The sequence below is a fragment of the Rhinoraja longicauda genome, chromosome 8 (assembly GCF_053455715.1).
Source record: "Rhinoraja longicauda isolate Sanriku21f chromosome 8, sRhiLon1.1, whole genome shotgun sequence".
Lineage (NCBI taxonomy): Eukaryota > Metazoa > Chordata > Chondrichthyes > Rajiformes > Arhynchobatidae > Rhinoraja > Rhinoraja longicauda.
In genome coordinates, this window is record NC_135960.1 from 52,159,633 (window position 1) to 52,172,370 (window position 12,738).

A 12,738-nucleotide genomic window follows, 5' to 3' on the forward strand; every position below is an offset into this window, starting at 1 on the left:
AGGCCCTTTGGCCCACTGAGTCCACACTGACCATAAATCACCTATTCACACTAGTTCGATGTTATCCCCTCATCCACTCCCTGCACACAAAGGGCAATTTACAGAGGCCAATTTGCCTACAAAACCACACGACTTTGGGATGTGAGAGGAAACCAGAGCACCCAGAGGAAACCCACATTGTCACAGGGAGAACATGCAACACACACACACCACACACACTGTGGCGCTGTGAGGCAGCAGCTCTGTGCTGTGCTGCCCGTGCTGCTGCCCGTGTGCTGCCCGTGTGCTGCCCGTGTTGCTCAGTACAACCTCATTATTAGAGAATAATTCTTGTCATCCTTCACATGCTGAGAAGCTGAGAAAGTAAGGGGAGGAGGAAGGAACAAGGAAATTTGTAATCCTTTATGCCCAGTTATTTATCTAGAACCTATTCAAGTGCAACACTACTAATTGCAACCAAATTCTCTTTACCAGTAGTCCATGTTCACCGCCCATCAGTATACACAATGCAAAGACAGCACCTCGCAAAATAAACATGCATAATAATAATTTAAAACAGAAATCATGTCAATCTGCAAAAATCATATAATAAACCACACATTCAGGTTCATGTTCCATGTTGTTTAGTTTGTCCTGGTGTTGGTCCAGAAGTTGCTAGATGGGTATAGAGTCATACAGCATGGAATTGAGTAGGCTGGATCTCTATTCCTTGGAGCGCAGAAGGATGAAGGGTGATCTTATAGAAGTGTATAAAATCATGAAAGGAATAAGTCAGGTAGATGCACAGAATCTCTTGCCCAGAGTAGGTGAGTCGAGGACCAGAGGATATAGGTTCAAGGTGAAGGGGAAAAGATTTAATAGGAATCTGAGGGGAAACTTTTTCACACAAAGGGTGGTGGGTGTATGGAACAAGTTGCCTGAGGGGGTAGTTGAAGCTGGGACTATCCCAACATTTAAGAAACTGTTAGACAGGGACATGGATAGGGCAAGTTTGGAGGGATATGGACCAAACACAGGCAGGTCGGACTAGTGTAACTGGGACATGTTGGCCGGTGTGGGCAAGTCGGGCCGAAGGGCCTGTTTCCATACTGTATCACTCTATGACTCTATATACAATTTGGGAATGACTATGCTGTATCTTGCTCTTGCTAGACAAGTTGCACATTTTGGGTATCTGAACGTAGCAAAGCCCAAGAGTAAATTTGTGTTGAAGGCAAGTGAAGTATGTAAAGCATGTATATTTACACAATAGATAACTTGCTAAAAAAAGAGGTAGGTGTGGATTCACGGGGAGATGCCTTGCAAGAACGCAGACTAGGTATGGGGACTCGGTGATCATTATTCCAACCCCATCACTGGCCATAGTTTTCACTATATCACGGCATCAATGCCCAGTGCTGCCTTCACTACGGGGACTACATCTCCCTGTGTATTCACACACTCTGACAACAGGCCTTTGTCACTTTATGCCATCAGCTATACAACCTACTCCATCTCCTAAATCAATGTGCAGCCTTTAATTTCCAATATTCCCTGTGTTTTTATTTTTTTCAGCATTTCTAGTTTTTATTTCAGATTTTCAGTTTGTGCATACATTTCCTTTTGGACTATTATTCAATATACTGCAATTTCTCTTCCAGAAGCATCGATCTTAAAGAAAATGTTTTCCTTCCTCTGACGTTTACCTCATTCACCCTAAGTGCTTTCTGTTTCCTTAAAGTCTTCCATTGGTGCTTAAGGATAATGATTATATCTTCAGAGTGGAGGACACGTATTCCAAATGTACACCTCATGTACTCAATGTGCCAACTTCAACACTCAACACCACCCCACCCCTTCCCTCCCTCCATTGTGCTTCAGTTAGGATTTTCAATCTGAGTAACTGAAAAGGCATGCTGTTACATTTTACTTTAAGCGATTTCAGATTTCCTGCAGAGAATAAAGAATCAAAATTCCCTGATATTTTGTGCAAAAGTCTGAGAGCAAATCTAAACAAAATAAATATATCTTAAACTGTATTCTGTTGTCATTTTATAAAATCACAATTAATCCTTAAATTGGAAGGGGATGAGGAATGAGATCAATATTGGATAAAATTGACTGTTTCTATTTATATTTTTGCAGAATCTATAACCATTTCTTTTTACATTTGAAGCCCCACGGTTAACAGAAGATCGAAAAACACAGAATTTAGTAAACAAGTAAAACCATAAATGATTATCGAGATCCTTACCTTGTGGAATTTAACAACATTTAAAACCCAAGCACAGAGTCCAGCAGCAACCGATGACTTTGCCTGCACAAACACAGGAATGATCTCAGGATCTTTAAGATACTCTTTCATTATAGTTTCGATAGTGGCTTCTGGGATATACTCCTTGTCAAAGTTAACAACAGCTTGCAGGAATTCAACTACCTGAAAAAAATAAAACAGTATCTTAACTACTTATTTCAGCCCCATCCCTCAAATATATATAAAAAGACAAAAGAACTAAGTGGATGTTACAGGTACTCCTCAGGTTTTGATGGGGTTCCATTCCGAGAAACTCATCGCAAACCGAAACTATCGTAAGTCGAAAACGCATTTAATAAGTCGAAAACGCATTTAATAAGTCGAAAACGCATTTAGTACACAGTACACGTAAACTACTCCCTCTCTTCTAATAAGTTTCGAGAATAGTGGGAGAAGGCACTGGGGCATCGACACTTGTTGATTGTTTAGCAGGCATAGTTTTGTTTAGCAGGAAGATATCAAGTTTTGACTGTACAGTTTGTTTCTTCTTTTCATTATATATTTCCCTATAGCAGGCAACAGCATCCTGTATCTGCCTGTCAGCTTTTGCGAATCTCTCATAATTGATGTCCACTTCTTCCAACTTCCGTACGCCACTGCTGATAGTAGCGAACACCTCCGCCAATTTCTTTGTTGTGAACTTTTTCGGTGCCTCGGGTATAACTTCTTCTTCCTCTGCCTCAGCTTCTTTACTTCTTTCTTCCTCCAGTTCGATCAGCTCCTCATTGGAAAGTTCTCCAGTATCAATGCCAACAAGCTCATGAATATCTTCTTCATTAATGTCCAATTCTAGCTGTCTCCCAAGTACTAATATCTTGTTGCCTGCTTACTATGTCACCAACAGCAGAATCTTCGAATGTGTTCACATATGCCTTCATAACTTTCTTCCAAACGCCATTCATGCATTGCTGTGTGACTTCTTCCCATGCTGCAGCGATGTTCGCGACAGCATTAAGAATGTTAAAACCTTTCCAAAATTCTGAGTGTTCGGCCAGATTCATTTGCTTCAACAGCCTACGTAAACGTTTGGCGTCAATAGCAGGCTTTGAATGCGGCTATTGCACCTTGGTCCATTGGTTGAATGAATGCGATTGTGTTCGGCGGCAAATACACAACCTTTACATCGGGATGCATTTGCCCATATGCTGCAGATGGCCTGGAGCATTATCCAAGATCAGAATTTTGAATGGGATGTTGTTTTGCGTACAATGCTGTCTTGCCTGCGGAATAAAACAGTTCAGAAACCAGTCTTTAAACAATGCTAATGTCATCCATGCTTTCTTGTTATGACCATAATAAACGGGAAGCATATGCTTGTTCACATTCTTGAATGCTCGAGGGTTCTCCGAGTGGTAGATTTGTAAAGGCTTTAATTTGAACCCAGCAACATTTCCACCCAAAAGCACTTTCATACTTGAATCCTGGCATTGTCTTGGACTCTTGTTGAATGTATGTATGCGCCGGCATATGCTTCCACAACAAGCCCCTTTCATCGACATTGAATATTTGTTCTGGCAAATATTTCTCATCCACAAATATCCTATGCAGCTTTTCCGTAAAAGCTTCAGCACCTTCAGTATCGGCACTTGCTGCCTCACTGTAGACCTTCACATTATGAAAATGATGACGTCTTTTGAAGCGTTGGAACCATCCATGACTTGCTGTAAACACTTGCATATAGGTAGGATCATCGGCACACTCTTTTAGCATATCGAAAATACTTCTTGCCTTAGCCTGGATCATCAGTAGGCCAAGCGATATGCACTTCTGTATCTGGTCTTCCATCCACGTGACAAGTAATTTCTCCATATCAACAATCAGCCCAGCTCTTTTCTTCATGATGACCGTGGATGCAACTGGAGCTGACGATTTCACTGCTTCACGGATTCGCTAATTATCCTTTAAGATGGTCGAGATCGTCGATTGCAAAAGTCCTAACTCACGTGCGATGACCATTACTGGCTTGCCACCTTCACGCTGGGCAATTATCTTGAGTTTCATCTCAAGAGTAATTGTCCATCTCTTCTTCTTCTCACCAGAGGCAGGAGACACAGATGAGTATTTTGTAGACATGATGGCTCGCTGCCGTTACCCATTCTGAGCAGCGAGTCTGGGAAATGCCCGGGAAAAGATCAAAATTGAAAATTCGAAGTACAGCTTGTACTGAATATGTGTCACTTTTGGAACATCGTAATATCGAAATATTGTAAGTCGAACCATCGTAACCTGGGGAGTACCTGTATATCAAATATTTAAACATGAAGGACTTTGGAGACTGCCTTCACTTTTGTAGATTTTCGACATCTTAATCCCTAGGAAGTCAGGTTCATGGTAAATATTGGCACCTGTAAATGCAAAATGCTCATTAGAAAATTGCTTTATTCAAATCAGATATCTATGTCCAGAGCAGTTTGAAACAAAAGTTGTGAAATCATTTTTTTTAAACTTGTTTCTGGTGCAAAATCAAATTCTGCCCAGCCCATATTCCTCCAAGAGCATAATAAACTTATATTTTAAATGTCCATCTCACAAATGAAACTTGTTAAATGTGGACATGCTGAACAGCAAGGAATCTTTTGTCCCTGCTATCAATGGTGAATTGCAGGCTGGAGTGGGTCTTGGTTTTCAACTATACATCCAACTCTTGAGATTCTTGCTGAGGTTGATATCTGCAGTACAATTGTAACATTAGTTTGCTAGACAAAACCAATAAATTTTCCTTACTGAAATTTCTATTTTGATTTTATGATGTCTGTTTTTGTTTTGGTTTCTTTTAATTGTGGGGACATGAAACAAAGTCATGCTGAGTATTTCATTTTTTCCAGGGCTTTAGTACTGATGTTTACTCTACCTAATAAGGTTGGATCAAAAATAATTATTGTTAATGATGGGAATGAGTAATTACAGTAAAAAGTGATTGCAGATGTGTTTCAAAATCTTGCTCCAGGGATAAGCATACAGAACTACATTGTTAGATAGAAATGTAAATCAAATTGATGAAATGAAAATGCATTAAGGCAGCTATTTGTTAACTATATCAGCATTTTAGTAATAACCCTTGCAGGTTTTACTTGCATCTGTGCTGATTTGCAAATGTTGTTAAGTATTCTTCTTTTTAAACTTAAAATGCATATTTGGCTAGAATGTTTTGAAAGCTACTGTTAATGGACACAAATGATGGTGAAACATTTGACCTTGCATATTAGTCATGTTAGTGATGTCAAAATCTGTCACTTTTGCATGAAATTAAAAAATGCAGTTGCCATGATTTCTTTGTTATCAACTCCAAATTAATTGTAAACAAAATCTCCACATTTTAGCAGAACTCAATATACATTGGAACTCAATATACAGGATTGGAGTCCCAAATCTGAAATTTAATTTGATTCAAATACATATATAAAATTGAATGTTTTAATTTACAGAGCCAATAATGGACTAAACACACAGTCAATGACTGTATTGATACAGACTGCTTTCTGCAAATTAGCAACATAATATTAAGACATCATCGGGCATATTTTTGAATTGGGCATATGGGCATATTGTAATGAACATGAACTTTTAAAGAACCAGAATAAAATTCTAAACCATACAATGTTCAGAATTTATTTTGTATTAAGCAGTTATAGTTACAGTAATTCATCTTTAAGAATACATAAATCAATATGCTAGTCGTCTTATGCTGGATCAGTTATTAATATCCCTTCAGGGTGAAGGAAATCAATTATAAAAATCCGTGATTAAGACTGTACAGAATAATTTGTGTTAATGATTTTGTTTCCAGACCAAAGATTTTTCATGTGATATTTGCTAATTTTATTTTTACATGTTACCATTACAGGTCTTATCAGCAGGAAGAAAAACGTGCTGTGATTTTTATGGATGATATGCATTTGGCAAATTCAGTGAATTTCTGTAGCACACAAAATACAAAAGCACCCTTTTGTTTTCTTTCGATGAAAATGTGTAGAATAAAAGAAAAAGAAACAACGGGAAAAAAATCTCAAAGGCAACATTTTATTTGCAATAAAGGTCTGTCTGAAAATGTCTAAAAGTCTGATTAGAAATGTAGCATGGCTGAAAAGAATATAACACAAATACTTATACTGCTTTCTGTTTACAAACCTTTTTTCTTACTGGAAACAGATTTAATGGCATGGACTATAATATTATATTACCTTGTTCATATATACTTTTGCAGTCTTCCAACTTCTATCTTTAGGAATTTTTCCCCTTGGAGCTAAAAGCAACTGCACTGCCGCAGTGACATTAGTAACAATTGCAGGTGGATTTGGAAAGGTTCGTAATTCTGTCAAGCTTGACTAAAATACAAAAAGAACAAAGGTGATATTTATATAAATTTGTATGTGATAATGAATCAACTGCAGGTATTGTAGCCCACTCTTCATACCCTGTTTAATGTGTTTAAAGCAGTATTTGCAGCATTCAGTGTGGGTTCAGCCTTAGCAAGGCCCTCTGCAGATTCTTGCTGTTGCTTCAGTTCACATAGCAGTTACCTGCAACATCAATTTTACAGTGAAGATGTTTGTGAGGATTCATTTTGTTTGTTCAAAGCTTGATTTTTACAAATCTTAAGTTACTATAGTCACTCATTTAATCATTAATACTCTTCCTTTATAAAGTCTGAAATTAACATTAGACATTTTCATTTGCCATCTGGGTATTTTAACTTTTAAATTGAAGATACTTTTGCCTCACTGTCATCTATGTTGTTAAATATTACTCCAGCATAAAAGAACTGGAAAGAGCAGTAACAGATAAGAGATGAGTAGTCACAGTGACCATACAAGATTCATAAAATGCTAATTAGTAAAGCCTTGTAGATATATTCCCCTGGTTCTCATTTCTATTATACTCTTGTCTGACGTATCTAGCCCTCTAAAACAACAACAAAAAATTCTAGTGGAACAGCTTTTATAATGTTGAACTTTGCACTGAACTTTCATGTATTTATTTTGAAAGTGTAATCTGCACTGTTAACTTCTGATAACTCTTGTTCTTGCAGCCTCCTCTGGACACCAGATCATCAGTCATGCATGTACCCTTTGCTCTTCAGCAACTGCAATAGTTCTCTCGTGATTCAACTTCTCAGTCTGCTGCCCCACTTTGATAATCAGTGTCTCAGCGTCTTTGTTCCTCTGGTCCAGTTCCATTTCTTGAGCAGCTAGTTTTGCTTTCAGATCTTCTACCTAATTAAAGCAGAAACATGCACTGTTTAAATTATAAAAGCAGACTAATGTAACTATGTTTTTAATTTTATTATTTAATAACACAATCCATTATCTTTGTGGTTGGAAAGTTAAAAGCAGTTGGTGTCTGGGGAACTGTAAAAGCATTCCTTTGAGCCTTGGTTGAAACAGTTTAATTATTTTCAGTCCTCCATGAGTATGTTCAAAGTTATAAATTTTCACCATAAGCCCAACTGAGACAAATAAACATGAGGAAAACTACCAATGATGAGCATTAGCTGATATTTGATTGAAAATTGACTTTTGGCTTCATTACCTAAGTCACTATATTAAAATTACTTAATCCAAGCTTAATTCTGTAAATACAAAGTGTACCTTTCCACGTCTATTCTGTCGTAATTAGACTTTGAATACTCACTTGTGAAGCCATGGTTTTTAATTTTTGGAACCCACTTTCTAGATGCTCCTTTCTTTGCAATAGTTCTTTTCTTAAGCAGGAGGTTTTGATACAATTTAACTTGTTCTAGGAAGCTTTTTGGAGTAGTGTAGTTATAGTGTTTCTCATTTCTCATTTCACACTAATTTCATCACACTATAAACTGACATAGAAGATTTCACTTCAGGTTAGGAGAAAAAAATTATATCCAAAGCGACTAAATAATAATATAAAATAATAACATACTTTAAAAAGATATTCAGTGCATTATTTGTATTTTTAGCATTTTCCAATGCTTAAAATTAAGTTTTCTTCAATTTAATTGCAAAAAATGACTTTACATTATACAACCATCTTACTCACATGCAGGATATAATATAGCCTGCATAGTTTGATTTATATCCACTTACAAATTAGCCATTCCTTTATTTCTAACTTTGAAAGTGATTCTCTGAAATTGCTTAAAATGTTTTAACATTTATCTGATCCACAATTATGGGAGCCCAAGAATGATTTAGCTGCTTGGCAAATTTACAATCCAAAAGCGTACCAAGTTTTTAAACTTTCCGTATAAATATTATAAGCTGATTATTCACTTCAGAAGTATAGGGCTTCAGCATAGATTGAATTTCCGATGTAAAACTTTGGTTGGAGAGCTTTAACTAGCAGAACTGCTCTACCGCAAAGCAGACATGAAAATTAACCTGGCTACCCAACATTTACCTCCATCGATAACTGCAAAAAACATTGCATCTTTCATCTACTTCAACATATATGCAATGTATTTTACTTTGCTATGTGTCTAAAATGCATGTCATTACCTACAGCGCTATACTCGTGGGATATAAAAGCTTCATTTCAAAGATTTATTTGAAAAAAAATCAAACAAACCCTTTGACGCATCATGCTGTTATACAAATACTTTTTACCCTATTCCTACTTTGCATGGAAAATGTATTTTCACAGTTGTCAGTATGATGGACGGGAAAAGAATGATCAGACAGTTGCTGTTTGCTTGTACCTTTGCACAATAGCTCAGTAAGAGTCATGGTGAGTTGGTGAGACTAACTGTGTCCCGTTTTTTAACATATTAAGTTTGTCTCCAGGACACACATGGCTTCACTAGGTTGCCTAACCTCATTCATAATAGATGCTAATCTTTTCAGGGTTGACTGATGACAGCACTTCCTGCCCTTCACGGATTTAGAGCTGGGTTTTATCAAAGGACTTGAACTGCCTGCTAATTAGAGTAATTTCCTTCATCATGAATTATTTATTTCCATTGGTAACTGATCAGTGCGTCATTAATGGGATATTCTAAACTCAGTTTTCACACTAATGCACACTGTATCATAAGTGCTTGAAAAACTCTTTAATACATGCCTCCCAGTCCAATATGTTTTGAAAAAAAAATGCTCCTGTTTTAGATAAATTGGCTGCCATTCTTCTTGACTTATTAAAAAATATGGGGTCAATTTAAGCTTGACAAGCCATAAATTTAAATTACCTTATCTGAATACAAATAAAGTTAACAAACATGGAACTTCACTCAAGAAAAATAGCTTTTTAAGTTATTTTAAGGAAAAAATATATAAATGCAGTACTGCATGAAAAGCTCTGCATGGTGCACAATTAACATAAGAGAACATAAAAAAAATTAACTTTCATTGCACAAATGGTTTTCAATGTTTGATATAAAGACCATGATTTGGGATTTATTACAATGCATTTAAGACATAAGACATCATCTTGAAAAGTTCAATGAGTTGTATGAGTGGAAAAGCTGCATTTTAAGTCAGCTTCTGAGACTATTAAACATACAATTATTTGTAAGTCAAATGAAGTCATACCGAGTTGATGCAGAAGCAAAAACTGCCAAATATATCATTAGAATATGGTGATCGGTACAAATGCTCACTTTCCAATTAAATTATTATTTTCGTATTACTGTGCATTATTGACTGACCTGTAAATCCTACTATAACTGAAAAGATGCCGAAATGTAGAAAAGATAAGATGAATGCACAGAGTACTGAAATAGGATCAATGCACAGAGATTTTTTTACCCAGAGTAGAGGAATCAAGAACCAGAAAACATAGGTTTAAAGTGCAAGGGGTAAGATTTAGTAGGAACCTGAGAGGCAACTTTTTCCACAGAGGATTGAGAGTGTATGGAATAAGCTGCCAGAGGAGGTAGTTAAGGCAGGTGCAAAAATAGCATTTTAAACATTCTTGGATAGGTACATAGATATGAAAGGTTTAGAGAGATATGTGCCAAATAAGGGCAAATGGGACGAGCTTAGATGGGGCATCTTTGTCGACATGGATGACTTAGGCCTCAGAGCCTATTTCCTTACTGTATGACTCAATAAAACTCAATGCAGTAAACCCTTGTTATTATAGAGCTCTTTATAACGGATTTTGGTTATAGCAGACAATCTCTTTAAGAATACAGCATGCTCATACATACACTGCGGAGGCTACTGAAATTGAACAAGGCATTGAAATTAACCGGCAATCACTTCGATCGACACTTAACTCTATGAAATAATAATAATAATAATAATAAATTTGGGGGAGAAACTTAAAGATCGAGCGGGAAGTCCTAGTTCTCTTGTCCAAGTGGGAGTCAATAGAGTCATAGAGTTATACACATGGAGACAGGCACTTCAGTCCAACTTGCCCACCCCGACCAACATGCCTCTTCTACAGGATAGTCCCATCTGGCTGCGTTTGGCCCATATACCCTTCTAAATCTATCCTATCTATGTACCTGGACAAATTTTTAAACAATGTGATAGTACCTGCCTCAACCACCTCATCTGGCTGCTTGTTCCATCCTTTGTGTAAAAAGGTTGACCCCCTCAGGTTCCTATTAAATCTTCCCCCCCTCACCTTAAACCTATGTCCTCTGGTTCCTGACTCCCTTACTCTAAGGACTCTGTGCATTCATCTTATCTATTCCTCTCATGATCTTATACATCTCTTTGATATCACCCCTCAGCCTCCTGCACCCCAAGGAATAAAGTCCTAGCCAGCTTAACCTCTCCCTATAGCTCAGGCCCTCGAGTCCTGGCAACATCCTTGTAAATCTTCTCTACGGCCTTTCCAGCTTAACAACATCATTCCTATAACAGGGTGACCAAAACTGAACACAATACCACAACTATGGCCTAACCAATGTCCTGTACAATGACATGGCCCAAAAGAAAGAGTTGAGCAGTCCAAGGCCAGAATTAAAAATCAGAACGACTGAAGGTAATAAACTCTGGATTACTACCTAAGATATGTGCAAATTGGCACAGAATTGAATACATGGGTAAAAGATTGATAAGGGAGAAATGGGTTCTAATTCATGGAACAATGGCAACATTAATGAGGAAATATGTACCGTTTTGTTAGGACAAGCTTTGTTTGAATTGAATTGGGAACAATGCCATAGCAAAAAGAGAAAATAAGAATATTGATAAGGCTTTGAAATAAATAATATAGACACTCTGACAGTGAAGGGGAATCTAGAATGGCAAAGAGTAAGATCAAGGTGCAGAGTAGCAAAAATCAGTAATGAAAATTAAAGTCTTTCAGGAATAGAAAGAACCAACAAAAATAACAGTATATCTCTGTTTACAATCAGGGGTGAGAAAAAGGGTAAAAGACAACACTGAAGGCTCTTCAACTAAATACATGCAGCATTCATAACAAGATGCACAAATTAATGGTACATGTAGAAACAAATGAGTATGAGCCAACAGTATACAAGAATTTGCTGGCAAAGTTCCCAAGGTTGGAAAATAATATTCCTGGATACCTTTAGAAGTGATTGGGAAAGAAGGTTAAAAGCCTTATAAGAAAGAATGAGGTAAACCCAGTCGAGAGAAAAAAAATTGTTCAGTACAATCAAGGTAACAGATACAGCTTGAGTGAATCAAAGAAGCTGCAAGCCATTCGCTAAAGCCAACTAAAGAAAAAATGCAAGGCATCATATTAATCAGGCAATTAGAGGCATGAGTAAAGGGAACAGTACAAGCACCACAGGGAACCAGAATTTACACATAGACTGAATAAACAAAATTAATATTAATAGTATGGAGGATGAATTAATGAAATGTATTGAGAGCTATTTTTCTCGATCAGTGTGTGCAGTCATTGAATAAACAGGCTATTTTAATCCTATATTGTGCAAGGGGAAAAAATTGATTCATAATCTTGTAGGTAAGGAGTCTTAGGGAAGAGTAATCATAATATGAGAGGATCTTGTATAAAGATTTAAAGTAATTTAGTTTCCCTTGAAGCTAGGGTCTGAAATCTAAATTGAGCAAACTATGAAGTATGAAGTATCAAATGACTGCAGCTAATGATAAATTACATTAAAGTCTATGACACAAATGAGCAGTGATAATTTAAAGAATACATAGTTTATAGCAAGTGGGTAGTGCTTTTAGGTAGGTATTGAAAGTGGTCCAGTTATGCCAAATGAGTTTAACGTACAGAAAAAAAGACTTACATTGGGCAGCAATATAAGTAAGCCTAAGAATTTCAGACTTCAGCAAAAGAACAACAAATAGATAAGGAAAGAAGAGCAAAATACAAGAGTAATCGGGCAAGAAATATAAAAACAGATTGTAAAAGCTTCAATTGAAATGCAGAAAGATTAGAGAAAAATAAGGAAGGAAAGGAATTAGGAAGGAAGGAAATGACAGTAAATTAAATAAATATTTTGTGAACATCTTAATAGAAATAGCAGAGAACTAGAAGTCCAGAATAAATGATCTGAAAGAAATTAGCTGCAGTTAACA

General features: G+C 36.7%; 1 pseudogene; it reads right to left on the reverse strand.

Annotated features, from left to right (window-relative positions):
* LOC144596366 (dynein axonemal heavy chain 11-like) overlaps positions 1 to 12,738 on the reverse strand; it is a 168,648-nt pseudogene that overhangs the window by 67,734 nt on the left and 88,176 nt on the right.